Source organism: Brachyhypopomus gauderio, chromosome 5, assembly GCF_052324685.1.
Source record: "Brachyhypopomus gauderio isolate BG-103 chromosome 5, BGAUD_0.2, whole genome shotgun sequence".
NCBI classification, from domain to species: domain Eukaryota; kingdom Metazoa; phylum Chordata; class Actinopteri; order Gymnotiformes; family Hypopomidae; genus Brachyhypopomus; species Brachyhypopomus gauderio.
In genome coordinates, this window is record NC_135215.1 from 11,258,425 (window position 1) to 11,274,108 (window position 15,684).

The window sequence follows — 15,684 nt, forward strand, 5'->3', positions numbered from 1 at the left end:
ATTTGCCAATTTAGCAGCCAGACATTTGAGATGTTTCAGAAAGATGACTGACAACCAAGGAGATCCCTAGTAGCATATGCTAGTCAAGCATTCCCTGTACTCACATTTGAAACAGATACAGCTACAATTTTTAGCTATAAATAGTTATAAATTAAACATTATGATTACATTATGACTATTCATATTTTTATTGACAATAAGCATTACATATTTAATAAATAATACATAACACTAAGCCTGATTCCTAAAAGTATATGTCATCAGTTTGGAATGCACCAGTTCACTTTATAGTGACCTATAAGACAAGGTATTTCAGTTGTAGTATTAGACCTTACATTTGACTTCATATTCACAGAGAATGTACCCAGTTATGGCCAAGGGATCAAAATGTTATCCCTGAATGAATGACAGAAAACTATAAAAGAAGACTTTTGTCTGGGAATGGTTCCATTTGGAGACATATCCATTGCTCATTTCTGAGGGTGGGCTCACTAAAACTGGAAAGACTAAACTGGAAAGAATTTCTCTGTTGAACAAGCCAGTTTCCTCACCGTGCAAAATCAAGTGAGGTAATCCATGCTTTAACAAGCAATGATACTATGGACAAAGTATGAGAACACTCATGTTCGTTGTGGATGACAGGCAAGTAGGACGTTTCAATGTAGCTTACAGACAGCACGGTTCACGCATTTTATTTAAAGGACGTGATGATGCTACCAAGTCATACAAGAGCTTTTATTTCCACATCTTTATTTATTTCAACTGAATCAGAGTTATGGGACTGGGCTGTAACTTTAGGAGGTGACTCGCTCTAGACTCTTCTGGAAGGTGCCAGCAGTGTTTCCCTCCCTCGCTCATTCTCTGGGTTCAGCTTCTGAGTCAAGGGTCAGTCATGCCGGCCCACTGTACGTCTCCCCTCTACAACATGACGCTCACATTCTCTCAGAACGAAACTCAGGACAGTACAATACTTGGTGTAACCCCGAACAGACTGGTACATTGTTGCATCATTAGATTATGGACTCTCATGGATCCATTTTAGGGATGATATCTAACACGTCTGTCAGCCTTAAATAAGATATTGCCACCTGCTTGTTGATTAGCGATTAGATATTTTTTACTGAGCAGAGAATGAGCATCTTACAATTTGTTGCACATATCTCATGACCTTACACTTTCAACGTGTTACCTGTAGAGTTGTCTGATTCTAGTCTTTTATTTATAGTGTGGAGATGTGCATTCCTGTGTTTTAGTGGAGCGCGGGCTGAGAGCAGGACCTGAGTCAGCCATACCGGCATTCCACTCGTCCTCCATCCCACAGGCACTCGCCACTGAGGGATTATCCGGCCACTCCGAAAAAGATGTGTGAAATTGTGATGAGCACGGAAATAACACGAGAAAGCGTGTGTGTGCAGAGGCGAGCGCCCGTGGGTGTGTGTGTGTGCACGCACACATGTGTAATGTGCGCCTGGTGTGACACGCTAGCGTGTAAGCCGATACCAGAGTGTGTGAGTGTGTGTGAGTGCGTGTGTGAGTGTGTGAGCGTGTGTGAGCGTGTGTGAGCGGTGGTGTCATAGGTGCAGTGGCACTACTTTCTGCATCTTTTCTCTATGATTCACTACATTTTACTGAAAGATAAGTTCATCAGGACATTTGACCAATGAGTCGTAGTTATGTTTTGAGTTAAATGTCATAAAACACTAAAAGTAATATGAGATGACAGCTTATGGTGATTATGGTGATTATGATCAGATCCTTAATTTAATTAAAAAAAGAAAATCTTAAATTTGTACCTTTAATTAAAAGTAATGAACATATATTTGCAAGCAGTTATGTGTATATGACTCTATTACAGATTTTGTCTTATGCTTTTATATAAATGAATTACTAAAATGAAACCCTTCATGGTAGTAGTAGTAGTAGTACTAGTTGTAGTCAACAACCTCTCTGTATGACCTTCATATTCAGCCAGATGATCATCATTAAAATTTGTTTTTGTTGAATACGAGACATTTCCATGTGCCAAAGCTGTGCTGCTGACAGACGAGCCCTTAATTAAAGGAAGGCTTGTGAGATTCCGCACATTACTGCGTGTCTAACACAAGCCTTCCAGTACAGATAGACCTCACTGGTACATCTTAGCACAGGAAGATCTGAAGGCCTGATGTCACACAGCTGGGCTCTGTGAGTGTGAAGAGAGCGCAAGTGACATGTTGGATTACAATGTGTAAAATCCTTTGGTGACTTTTATATATATGACATTTGCAGTTCAGCTTCTCATTACAGGTCAAAAACGAGTGAGCAAATTTAATAATAAAAGTTTTTGTGATAATTTTATGATTGGGTCAGTTTTCCTTCATTGGTTAATAGCAATTTGGACTGTACTACACTAGTATGTCTGGGGTAATTGTATGTATGTTTTGCCTTGGTGAGCCTGTCAACAGTAGTGTTTTGATCAGAGAGTCAGATTAAAGGATTGCACTGGAATGCAAACTCTGATTGACACAACCCTGGAGTCAAGGAGACCACGGTGGTATTGCAGTCTCTGGGCAGAATTGAACTAGCACTATTCTGAAGTACTGATACATTTCAATGTTCTCAATGATACTGAATCTCAATTTTTTTTAATACTTTGAATTTATGGAATACTGAAAAATGTATTTAAAAAATGAAAATGAAAGTAATATTATTGTAATTTCTAATTGCTTTATTTACTCTGTATGTGTTGAGTGCATACAAGTGTGTGCACATGTGTGTGCACACGTGTCCATGCACACTCTAACACACACCCTGCAACTCCAAGAAAATCTCGCAAGCTGTCTTATTTCAAAAAACTGTCAGCAGCCACTAGCCAATGCAGTTAAACATCTGCACCTTCTCAAACATAGCTGTACTTTTTTCTTGGTCTCTCTTTCCCTTTCTCTCTCTCTCTCTCTAACTCACTCATGCTCTCTCTCTCTCTCTCTCTCTCTCTCTCTTTCTCTCTCTCTCTCTCTTTCCACAGTTCCATTCTGATGGGCCAACACAGCTTTCATTTCAAAAAGCTGGTGAAAATGGTCCCAGGGACTACAGCTGGTCATAAGGATTTCACTTTGAAATCAGAGCTGGCTTTTCAAGTTGTTTGCATACCATATTGCAGGCAGTGTGCGGGTTCGAGGGACTACATTAATTAACGGAGTGAATCGTGCCTGTCTCTTACTTCACCTTGTCTGTTCCTGTGACCCAGCACACAACACAAGAGCTAAATGAAAGACTAAGACCATTTCCATGAGAGAAAAAATAAAGGAAAGGGGAAAGAAGAAATACTGCTGTTTAACACTAACCATCAGAACATTCCCAACATAAAATTTCTGACCCAGCTTCAGAAACATTGGGTATAATGTTACTTGTCTGCTTCGAGTTGCTTCTAAGCTTAACCTTGTCAGAAATGGCATCTACTTTGTGGCAACACTGCTAGACCAACCCAGCGAGCTGTGGATATCGCTGTGGTCCTGCCCAGATCCCGATCACATCCTGACACCAAACCAGCTTCAGCTCTGTGAGTCAGAGGTGAGCATGTTCAAGGTATGGATCCTGTCTCCACGCCACTCTCCACAGTGCCAGTTCCTTGCTCAAATGGTTCTTTCCCCTTAACCATGTAACACCCAGTCATTAGCATCCAACTGAGAGCCCTTAACACTCTGACTTCACTGACTCCTGAATACCAGCAGGCTGTTTACAGTCTATACCGACCGTATTTACACACACAAAAGAGCTAATTTGCCAGTGTCGGTAGAGTTAGAGGCCTCACTCCAATGTGACGAGTGTCACATCCAGCAGTTTGTCTTCTCACTCATTCTCACAGACAGAAGGTTGGGGAGCCAAAGGGTCAGACCACTACCCAGGCGACTCTCATTATCCCATGCAGATGTTAACCAGCCAGCCAGTGTCTGGATTAGGTGACCTCAAATCTAATCAATATCAAAACCCCATTAAGATGGGAGGAGATACTAAGCCTGTGTTAGTGCTCAGGTTTCACCCACTTGTAAAAGTCTGCACTTTCTTCTCTTTCTCCTTCTCTCTCAAAATCCATTGGTGCCCGGATCACACGCTCTGCGGACATCAAAGGAGACGGGCATCAGAGGGCTTCCCGTCCGCGGACTTCCAAATGTCTCGGTTCCTCCTCTCCTTCCAGCACTGGCATCACGCAAAATCTGCGTGGTGTGTGTCTGAATCGCATAATCACATAAATCACACTTCAGCTTTTATCTCACCACAGGCCCCTTTGATTGGGACCCCCCCCCCCCCCCCCCCCACCACCACCAAAACAAAAGCATTAATAAAAACATGACAGCAAACATTGGATCTAACGTTGAAAAGTGATCCTGGGCTGATAATACACAAACGAAGTGAAAGGGAATTGGAAGATTAAGTGGCGGATGTGGCTGTGATGACTTTCAAGTGGTTAATCCTGCCCATCTGGGTCTGACGACGGCTCTATATTTGTGGCTGATCATGAGACTTAAGCAGTTTGTTATTCTTTATGAATGTAATATGAACAGGAGGGGAGCGTGGATGTTAGTTTTGGTGTAGACACCTCATTGTTCACACCCTGATGTTGGCCTCAGTCTTCTCACTGTTGTCCTTCCCTGGTTCTTCTTGTTACACACACAGCTCTCCAACGTTTGCACTCCAGCTGATGTCTGCAGGAAAGACTTTGCAGTGATGCTTGTGCATTGCTCCCATTGTAACACTTCCTGTTATAACGTACTGCTATGGTAAATTAAGCAGCTGAACATATTTAAAAACCTCCAGACTCAAAATGGCATCATTGTGATGACCTTCCTATCAAGTTCATGGCTGTGTTCATCATTCATGCTACCTGCTAGGTCAAAGTAGCCTACATGGCATTCTGAAGACTTTTTCCTGTATGACTCTTGATGCCAGGATATTGGAGCGAGTGCGTCACTGCGTGTCTCGTGTGACTAGGAGCTCCACCTTTAGCCCGCTTATGTGATGGATGACTTTATGACTCTATTCTCGTCCTCAGCGTCAGTGGGAACCAAGCCATTCAAAGCAGAGTATGTGACCTTTCCTTCTCTCTCTCTCTCTCTCTCTCTCTCTCTCTCTCTCTCTCTCTCTCACACACACACACACACACACACACACACACACACACACACACACACACACACATACACACACATACACACTCTCTCTCCTTTTTTCTTTCTCTCTCTCTCTCTCTCTCTCTCTCTCTCTCTCTCCTCTCTGCCCTCCTCTCTGTGTACCTTTCTCTGTATAATATGTTTTTGATTCTTCTCAATGTTTCTTATGTTGTCTAAAATGACAACAGCAAGGATGGTGATCTGATATATTCAGTATCTTATATTCAGTAGTTTGACTGTCATGTGCAATAGTGTGCAAATCACCAGTGGCATTTTTGTCTTGGCTCTCTACATACCGTTAGCATCAAAAATATCTGTAAAACACCGTAGAAGAGTGAAAACTGACCACCAGAGGGCAGTCTGCAGCACCTGCAACCCACACACTGTGATTAAGCATATTCTTGAATGTCATACCGTGTTCTGTTTGTTATATTAAATATTAAATAAACAAAATATTAATAGCATAAGGCTACACAAACTGAAAGGAATGTTGCCTGCCAAACCTGTCCTTGCTGCTTGTGTAGCTTTGTAAAACAGCATTAATATTCTATTTGTGTATCAAGGCTGTGGAGTACATAAAGGTCAAAGGTGATTTAGATGTCTTGTCACGTGTCAAGTGGGAGGAGCAGTGGGCACCCTGTTGATGGGTGTGCCAGGGGTCTGCCACCAAGCCCTGTGCCACGCAGGGCATTCTCAGAATGAACATAAAAGAATAGGAGCTGAGGAACACTGAGGAGAGATGGGGAGAGCTGAGGAGAGATGAGGAGAGATGGGGAGAGCTGAGGAGAGCTGGTGAGAGCTGAGGAGAGATGGGGAGAGCTGAGCTGAGGAGAGCTGATGAGAGATGGGGAGAGCTGAGGAGAGCTGAGGAGAGCTGAGGAGAGCTGAGGAGAGATGGGGAGAGATGGGGAGAGATGGGGAGAGATGGGGAGAGATGAGGAGAGATGAGGAGAGCTGGGGAGAGCTGAGGAGAGATGGGGAGAGCTGAGGAGAGCTGAGGAGAGCTGAGGAGAGCTGAGGAGAGCTGAGGAGAGATGGGGAGAGATGGGGAGAGATGAGGAGAGCTGGGGAGAGCTGAGGAGAGATGGGGAGAGTTGAGGAGAGATGGGGAGAAATGGGTAGAGCTGAGGAGAGATGGGGAGAAATGGGTAGAGCTGAGGAGAGATGGGGAGAGCTGAGGAGAGATGGGGAGAGATGGGGAGAGATGAGGAGAGATGAGGAGAGATGGGGAGAGCTGAGGAGAGCTGAGGAGAGATGGGGAGAGATGGGGAGAGCTGAGGAGAGCTGAGGAGAGATGAGGAGAGATGGGGAGAGCTGAGGAGAGCTGAGGAGAGATGGGGAGAGCTGAGGAGAGATGGGGAGAAATGGGTAGAGCTGAGGAGAGATGGGGAGAGATGGGGGAGAGCTGAGGAGAGATGGGGAGAGATGGTGAGAGATGAGGAGAGCTGGTGAGAGCTGAGGAGAGATGGGGAGAGATGGGGAGAGCTGGTGAGAGCTGAGGAGAGATGGGGAGAGCTGAGGAGAGATGAGGAGAGATGAGGAGAGATGGGGAGAGCTGAGGAGAGCTGAGGAGAGATGGGGAGAGCTGAGGAGAGATGGGGAGAAATGGGTAGAGCTGAGGAGAGATGGGGAGAGTGGGCTCCTTTTCACATTTGTTAACATAGTCATAGCATTCTCAGTTCAGTTCAGTCAAGTTTACATCACCATTTTTACTCTGCCATGCTTGATTATTTTGGCTTCAAATGTCATGATTGTAATTGTTGCCTTTTGGCATTGTGTCCTGTGAATCTTAGCACTGCTTCAGATCACAATAAAACCATATTCATAAAACCTTAAACCCTCTGGTTCATTGTTCTTAAATGTACATACAAGTGTGCAGTGCCTGTCTTTTTTCCCTCTCCTTGATTAAACATCTCTTTGATTAAAAGACGCAGTGCGTCTGTAGAGTCTACGTACGTTGACCTGCTGTTGCCCCCCAAGACCACCGGATTCCTTGCAGCAGTGTCTATACACCCCCCCTCCCCACCAGCCCATATATTCTGAATGGCTGGCAGGGGGGAGGTCTGGCTGGCGCATGGTGCGTGCCAGCCTGCATCCGTCACAGTCCTTCCAAGCCCTTTGTCTGCCATAAAATCTCAGAGAGCCCAGATCTTCACGCTGAGCTTTCCTCCATCAGCATGGCCCTCTCTGCTCATGCCAGGCAACTGAACGCCAGGCAGGGGGGGGGGGGGGTCTGCCCAGCAACAGGCAGGCACAATCGGGCGCCTTCCAGGGGGCGTGACCCAGCCACCTCACTGCACACGCACAACTCCCCTATGTCAAATGGAAGAGGAGATATGCAAATTAGCGAAGAGTTAGTGGTAAATGAAAGGTTAGTGATAAATGAAGAGGTGGTGGTAAATGAAGAGGTGGTGGTAAATGAAGAGTTAGTGGTAAATGAAGAGGTGGTGGTAAATGAACAGTTAGTGGTAAATGAAGAGTTAGTGGTAAATGAAGAGTTAGTGGTAAATGAAGAGTTGGTGGTAAATGAACAGTTAGTCGTAAATGAAAGGTTAGTGGTAAATGAAGAGTTAGTGGTAAATGAAGAGTTAGTGGTAAATGAAGAGTTGGTGGTAAATGAAGAGTTAGTGGTAAATGAAGAGGTGGTGGTAAATGAAGAGTTAGTGGTAAATGAAGAGTTGGTGGTAAATGAAGAGTTAGTGGTAAATGAAGAGGTGGTGGTAAATGAAGAGTTAGTGGTAAATGAAGAGTTAGTGGTAAATGAAGAGTTAGTGGTAAATGAAGAGGTGGTGGTAAATGAAGAGTTAGTGGTAAATGAAGAGGTGGTGGTAAATGAAGAGTTAGTGGTAAATGAAGAGTTAGAGGTAAATGAAGAGATGGTGGTAAATGAAGAGTTAGTGGTAAATGAAGAGTTGCTGGTAAATGAAGAGTTAGTGGTAAATGAAGAGGTGGTGGTAAATGAAGAGATGGTGGTGAAACCATATGTGTCTCAACATATGTAGGCCTATAGTTCATGTGAGCGAAATCACTAATTTAAAACAATTCAGTTCAGTCAATAAAAAATGAACCAATCAGGAAAACTGAATGAATCAGTGAGGACAATGAATGAATGAATTAGAAATGTCACAGGCCTGATTTTCATGCTATGAGGTGGCATCTGTTATGTGCTGTGAGCATAAGGTCATTCATTCCTTTAAGGCTGAGCTATCAGTAGGGTCTTTCCAGGGCGAATGTTATGATGACGCACAGCCTGGCAGAGAGGCTGCCAAGAGCCTCGTCTCCATTAGATCCTCCTCTGGCACCTGTAGCAATGAGCTGTCCTCGACTGGACAGCCAATTAGAAATGCTGTTTAATCACGGCGTCTCCGGGGATGTCTACGGTCTTCGTGATGCATGTGGCTCAGTGTAGGACCCTCTCATTAAGCCGGCAGCACCCTCCGCCCCCAGCATGACGGCTCTTCTTGCCAGTAATCCTTCACAGTCAAAGCGATGTAGGCGATGCACGCGAAACCCTCAGTACACTGTGCCAGCCTCCTTTAACAGCCCTGACCTAAAACCATGACAGACACACATGAAAGCATGGTCACACATGTGCTCATGAATAGACACACACACACACACACACACACACACACACACACGCACGCAAGAATGCACACACGCAAGCACACACACACACACACGCAAGCACGCACACACACACACTCACATGCACGCACACACACACCACATCACCCCATACACATGCAGGCCCTGTGTGGAGGATTTCTCTTCATCTCTCTTTTTTTTCGTTTTCATGGGGGCATCTTGTTTTTTCATTTGCGCCGTGACATTTGCTCTTGCAGCTGAACATGTGCAACACAATTTCTCGATTCTTCTAGGGGCCGGACAGCTGCGCTGCGAATGACACTAAAGCCGTTTGCTTTGGGAGGATTAGGGCTGTACAGTGTGCGTGGAGTGGAGGCAGGGGGTTCAGGCTCCCCCATGGGTCACATTAACCCCATCCAGCCAAAGAGGTTCACGCTCTCCCCGCACCCTCTCTGGAAAGTCGCCCGGGGTGCCGGGCTCTGGCACGGGTCTCCTACTGACCCCCCGGGAAGAGGACACAGCGAAGGAAAGAGGAGAGATCGCTCAGGTACCTCCAAAGTCTGAAATTAAGCACAATAAATACAGCGATCAAACTGATTTATTGTTGTCAACCATCGGCATGGGCACGCTCAGATATGTCTTAATCTGTGTGCGCACAACTACACTGAGCGGTGCGTCAAGGTGACGAGTGTCCCTGAGGTGAGGGCTGAAGGTAACGGAGGGGCTTGTGTGGCCCTAGATGAGCTCTTTGAACTGCAGTGTTTCAGCCACAACAGCAGGCAACACTCACTCTTCCCCAGCCTTGAACATGAATCATTTTTGAGCAGAACATATATGGATTTCCAAAGGAAAGAAGGGAAAAAAAAACCCTGAAAATGTGCCCTGGTAACGTGACCCGTTACAGCAGAGGGAGGGGCTTCAGGCTGCACTGAGGAACTCTTGTGTGCAGGCGTCAACTGCCTTCCGTCTCAGTGCATCGCATCTCTCCGGTCACGCTGGGCCATGAGCCCCTCGCCATGTGCGAAACGTGCGGCAACATTTGTTCTGTTAACAGACATTATTGAGAGCTTTACTAAAGGATGAAAGCTTGCACAGTGCAAAGGTTAATTTTTTTAAATGTTTTATATATAATTAATGTTTGAAAATAGCATCCTGCACCTTTGTCAGCTGCAGCACCTGTTCTTTACATCATTGTTTGAGAGCTATCAAGTTTTATCATTTATTAAGTAAAAAAGATGTGGACTTCATGCAGTTTTTACAGAGCACCATGTCATTGCATCTTTATGCTTATTTGACTTCCCTTTCTGCTTCTTTCTACCTTTATTTGATTTTGATATATTCTATAAATCACAAAGACATTTTAAGAAGCAGAGTTAGATCAAATCCATGTGTTCTGGCCTTGGACATTCACTCCCAGGTTTGACCATCAAAGAGTAGATTAACAGAATGGAAGACACTGTCTATGGTCAGTTATTGCAATTTCTTGCAGATGAGGCTCTATAAGGCCTCAGAGATTCGAGTGAACGTTCAAAGTATTCTTAAGTATTCTTCATTGTTTCTCCTGAGCACACTGTGAAAACAGTATTAAAATAAGTTTTGTCCCTTGTGGACTGTCTTAGAGTGTCTTAGCCCCCTCTTCTATTAGAGCTGAGCTGATGAATCACCACAAAGCAATGAGGTTAAAGAGACTCCCTGAAGATGCGTATAAAGACAGCACTTGACCCAGCTCAAACAGGGTGAAACTCTATACCACCTCTCTGGGTACTTAAAGGGGAAACCAAACATGTTAGTGCTTCACATCTGGGTTATGACAAGTGTACATGGTATGTATGCTCGTCGTGTGTGCAGGGGTCCGTGTGTGTGTGCAGAACCTCTATCATCTCTGTGATTAGGAAGCCATCTGGGAGTGTGCAGGGGTTGTTATCTCTTTGTGGGATTACGCAGAAGGTAACAGGCCCATTTTTTTTACTGTGCTTTACATTTACGTGGCATGGGGCAGAGCCTGACACGCGAGTGTCTTTATGGGCGCCCACACATGCAGCCAGCCCACTCTGGTGCCTGTGCAGTCCTGCACTGGGTTGTTAGAGGAAGGCTTCTCTGTGACCGGCTCATCCATGGTTTGGTGTCCGGGTTGATGGAACTGGAGCAACACTGCATTTGGAGCACAGGGTTGCACACAGAGCCAGGCACGTCTTGCGTCATTTTGACCTGTGAGTGAAATCTAGACTTGAAATGAAACACAAATATAAAACTGCTCATTTTTCCCGTGACACTACGGCAAACCTGTGTAGCATAAAGTAACTAAATCAAGACCACCATACTTGGTTAGTTGGTCAAGTTCTAAATGTTGGTTAAAAACTCTGAATGAATAAAAGACCTAGTGAATATTGTTTATCTCAGCGGTTCCCTTCCAGTGGACCGCCCATCACAACCTCTGACCACGTGCCTGCGTGGCCTCCGTGCAGAGACGCCAAGCTCGCACTCTTGTATTAGAAGTGAGATTTCTCTTAGTGAGGCAAGGACATTGCTGTTGACCTCTAGTGATGGGTGTCAGATGCGTTTTCAGGAGCAAGACACAGCAACAGAGGGAAGCCAAACATTTCCTAACAAAGCTGCTCCACTGGGGAATTTAGTCTGGGGAGCAGCTGCAGAAACAAGAGCTCTACCTGCAGATGCACTGAACTCAATCGAGCAAAGAGTTAGGCCCTAATCCCCAAGCGTCCCTCTGAGAATTGTCAACACACTTCAAACAGCACTGTGAAAACTGAGGCAGGGATTTTATGTGTAGAGACCTCAGACTGTTGCCAAGTTTGTTCAGGGACATGCAGATGTTTATGAAGTATATTGTACCAAAATTTCACCACACTCGGAACTGTGTTTAGAACTGCCTAAATGTTTTCCCTGGCGTTATCATTCCAGTGAAATAGTTGTTACTGTGATACACGGATATATTTATGTGTCATGACAGTAGCGACATGTTATAAGTCTTTAAAAAACCAACTATGCCATTATCAGCCTATTTTCTATACTTTATCTTCTAATAAAAAGCACACCAGACCCCATAGGTGATATTTATTATGCACTGAGTCTTTCTTAGACTAATGTTAACCTCCATGGGTATGTTTGACCTCCAAGAGCAGCTAGTCTTAACGAAGGGTACAGCCTCTTCTGTGAGGCCCTCTGTAGGGGGAGGGTCACTCGCAGGGACGGTGGTGGTGGTGGTGGTGGTGGTGGTGGTGGTGGTGGTGCGGTGGAGGGGGGGGAGGTGAAGCGTGCCAGGGACAGAGCCGCAGTAGCCGTAGCGACTGCAGAAATGACAGCTGCAGGTGTCGCCACGGGGCTTGGAAGGGAGCAGGAGGGCTCAGCAGCAACTGCTGGCCTAATGCCGCTGGGATAAATAATCAAACAACTGTTAGATAAGCACTCCTATTCACTCGGAGAGCCGAGGAGGGGCGGGGCTGAGGCGAGCGCACAACTCGTGGCAGATCCCAGCACCTGCAGTGTGCCATGACACATTACAGCCAGAGGTTTAATTAAGCAGATGTTGTGGTGAATATTTCAACTCGGGAGAAACAGGATAGCGGGCCGAGGTGATGTCATTTATGGAGGGATCAGTAAATAAGGCCCAGAGCACGCGTGGGTAGGGTGCAGACACTGTGGCAGTGTCATGCTCCTCTTTGACCCCTCTGTGCATGTGTGTGTGTGTGTGTGTGTGTGTGTGTGTGTGTGTGTGTGTGTGTTTGTTGCCCAGTTGGTTTAAAAGACTATCTGTGTATCCCAGCTGGTTAGGCATTACCAAATTCCTTTAACAGACAACACAATCTGTTCTGTATAGTTCTACACATGATCTACACACATGACTTTCATACATGACTCATTTTGCATGGACTTCCATTGATGAAAGTATGGCAAAGACCAAAATGAGCACATATACCTATTTCATGTGAGGAACCTCTTTCTATACTGTCTAGTCTATCAAGCATGATCCAAAATGCCATTGTTGAAATAAACAATATTTGCACTACAGCAGGAATTTAATATACTGTATATCCACATATCAGTGACACAGCCAGTTTCCAGAATCCAAAAATGCTTTTGTAAATGAGACACAATAACTAGATTTTCATTATATTTTCAAATATATTCAAATATGCATTATCTTCAGTATTTTCATGAATTAAGAAAATGATCACTAAAGCCCTGTGCGTTATCATGCATAATACAGAGCCTAGGTTACATGTGTAACTACATGTGTAACTTGACATGCTGCACTTTTTCCTGTCCAAGGCCCAGTTCATTCCCACTATCGCCCTCTCCTGGGGAATGAGTTAAACTACACACAGTTGTCCTCATCTATACCTTTGAAAAAGTGAAGCTGAAATTGCACGTCATCAGACATACAAGACTTACATAACACAACAGCAATAGAGAGAGTCCATCAAGACATTAATAATTAATAAAAAACATAAAGACAAGGAGTCAGTTGAGTTATTCAGGAGACAGTGTTATGAGATCCCTCATTCTGGGGCAGGGCAGACTTCTGGCAGTAGCATTCTGAACTCGTAAATGTGTAATAGAGCTCTTGGGTGGGCCAGATAAGAAGGTACTACAGCAGTACACTCTAGTGTAGTGAGAAAGCTTGTGCTCATGAACCTGAAAGTATTTTTAAAAAAACAACACTGGTGGTAAATTAGCTCCCTTCTCATTACAATTATTTGTGTCGCATGTAATTTGTCAACACAGTGTAGAAACTTTTCGTTGGTGCTAAAGCTGCCAGCACTGTGGGAAGGCTTATATTTCAACGTAGTGTTCACATTTACAAAGGTGATGTTCCAGAAGCAGATTCACATTTTACCTCATAGTGAGAGAGGTTCCTGAGGTTCCTGACCTTGCTCTCAAGATTGTTCCTAAGTCGGCACTCCCAGTGCTAATGTGGACCTTTTGCAAAGCAACTCTTGCTGCGTAGCCATGATGACACTGGATGGCACTACCTCAGTCTGGTGAGAGTGCTCTGCGGCCCACATGTGCCCTGTCTCTCTCTGAGTTGGGTGCTTTCTCCGACACCACTGGGCTCTCTTCTCTGGCCCGTTATGCCTGGCATCCAGCATGGTCAGCAGGGAAACTCTATCTGCTTTTTGCCTGTGGACTCTGGCCCCCAGGGTAGCTTTCCCATTAACTAAAACAAATGCAACCATATTTTTAGCCTCTGTAATTACCCTGTCTCAGCATCCTGGCTCTCGGAACAAGAACATATATACTCTGGCCCCCAGCCCTCACCCCACCATCTCTCAGCCGCCTCTAATTCTCCCCACCATCTGGGATCAGACCCGTAATGTGAGGTGGCGGCTGATGTCCGTGGCTCTGTGATGTGAGCTGCAATACGGAGGCGTGATTTTTCCACTTGGATCATGTAAACATACTTCAGTTCTGATGATGACACATGTTTGGCCTTCTTCAGTCTTCAGGCTTCAGGTTCTGTTTGGATATTGCATTCTCAGGAAGTGTCAAAAATGTGACGCAATAATTTGTAACTACCTTTTAGCGATTTTGTGGTCCAAATCACTAACTTGTCAATAAGATAGAGAAAAAGCTACAATAAACACACAACATAATAATGGAAAAACCAAACACCACCAGTATTCCAACTGTTAACCTTCACTACCATGTCTAAGCCATTTCTAATGTTCACCATGATGCACATCAGTTACTTTCCTTCATCATCACTCATAATCCAAACAAGAAGGCTCATGACACCATTTGACACATGCTTTTCCTGAGCCTTAACACCATATCTCCTATGTCAGAGGAGGGAGTCAAAGAAATAGCCATGCCATTGCACAACAGATCACTTTGAGCAGCTCCTGCACGGCAGCTCCATGCCGCGCTCACACGTCTCCGCGTCCCTGAGATTAAAGGCCTCCTCCATCCCTTAGCAGCCTCTTGGCATTGACACAAGCTGTCATTCCTCGGTGAGGTCGGAGTGTGCCAGCCAACAGCTGCAGCGCTCCATCCTGTCCAGCAGTGCTGCTGATTGCCCATTAGCCCAATCCCACCGTTCGCTGGGCCACCGGGGGGCTGGCGCGGGCCAAGCGTGGGCCCGTGGGCCTGAGCCACCAGGGGCCCGTGCTCCTCAATGCCACCATTGTTTGCTGATGGTCTGCCCGGCTTCTTCTGGAGGATCACAGCGACCACTGAGGTCCAGCACATGGTGTGAGATTCATTTCACAATCTTATCAAAAGCAACAAAACCTCAGGCCAGTGTGCTTAACATAATGTGATATCTAATTACATAGAGTCAGCAAAGCCCAGATGACAAAAGCACAACTGACTGGTGCAAGCTGTTCAACCATTACTTATTACTGTACATCAAATTAGTAATTTAGGAACTATGTCAAAAGAATAAATTTTTAAAGTATATGTTTTTCACAAACTCTGAAGTACAACTAGCTTTAACTAACACTATTGACTTGGATGCCATTAAATGCCACTGAGTTGAAGGTCTGCTGACCTTTGACCTGACACAGGCATGTGTGCAGTACTACATCAGAACTTCTTCGGCATTGTGACTCCTCTTAATAGTGAATAGTGGCAGTAGCAACTTTACTGTAGCAGCAGTAGTGTAGGAACACTGAATGTGTTAATCAAACAAACATGAAACTCTCATTTAATTGGTCAGGGACCCTGTTTCTATCATGAAAGCATCACTTTAAGGTGCACAAACGCCTCACTAGTTGAAGACCTCTGGTTTTCTCTTAAGAACTTGAAGAGATGTTCTGATGTAATGAAGGGCCTTCTTGTCCGTTAACCCACACTGGAGCTTATTCGGTTTCTTTGTATACCTACCCAGTGGAGTAGCTGCGGAGACAGCAGCGCTGTAGGCTACAGATGATTTACTTTGTCGTGCAGTGAGTTGAAGAAGTGCTGGGGTTTGGATTGCCACGGAGCGAAA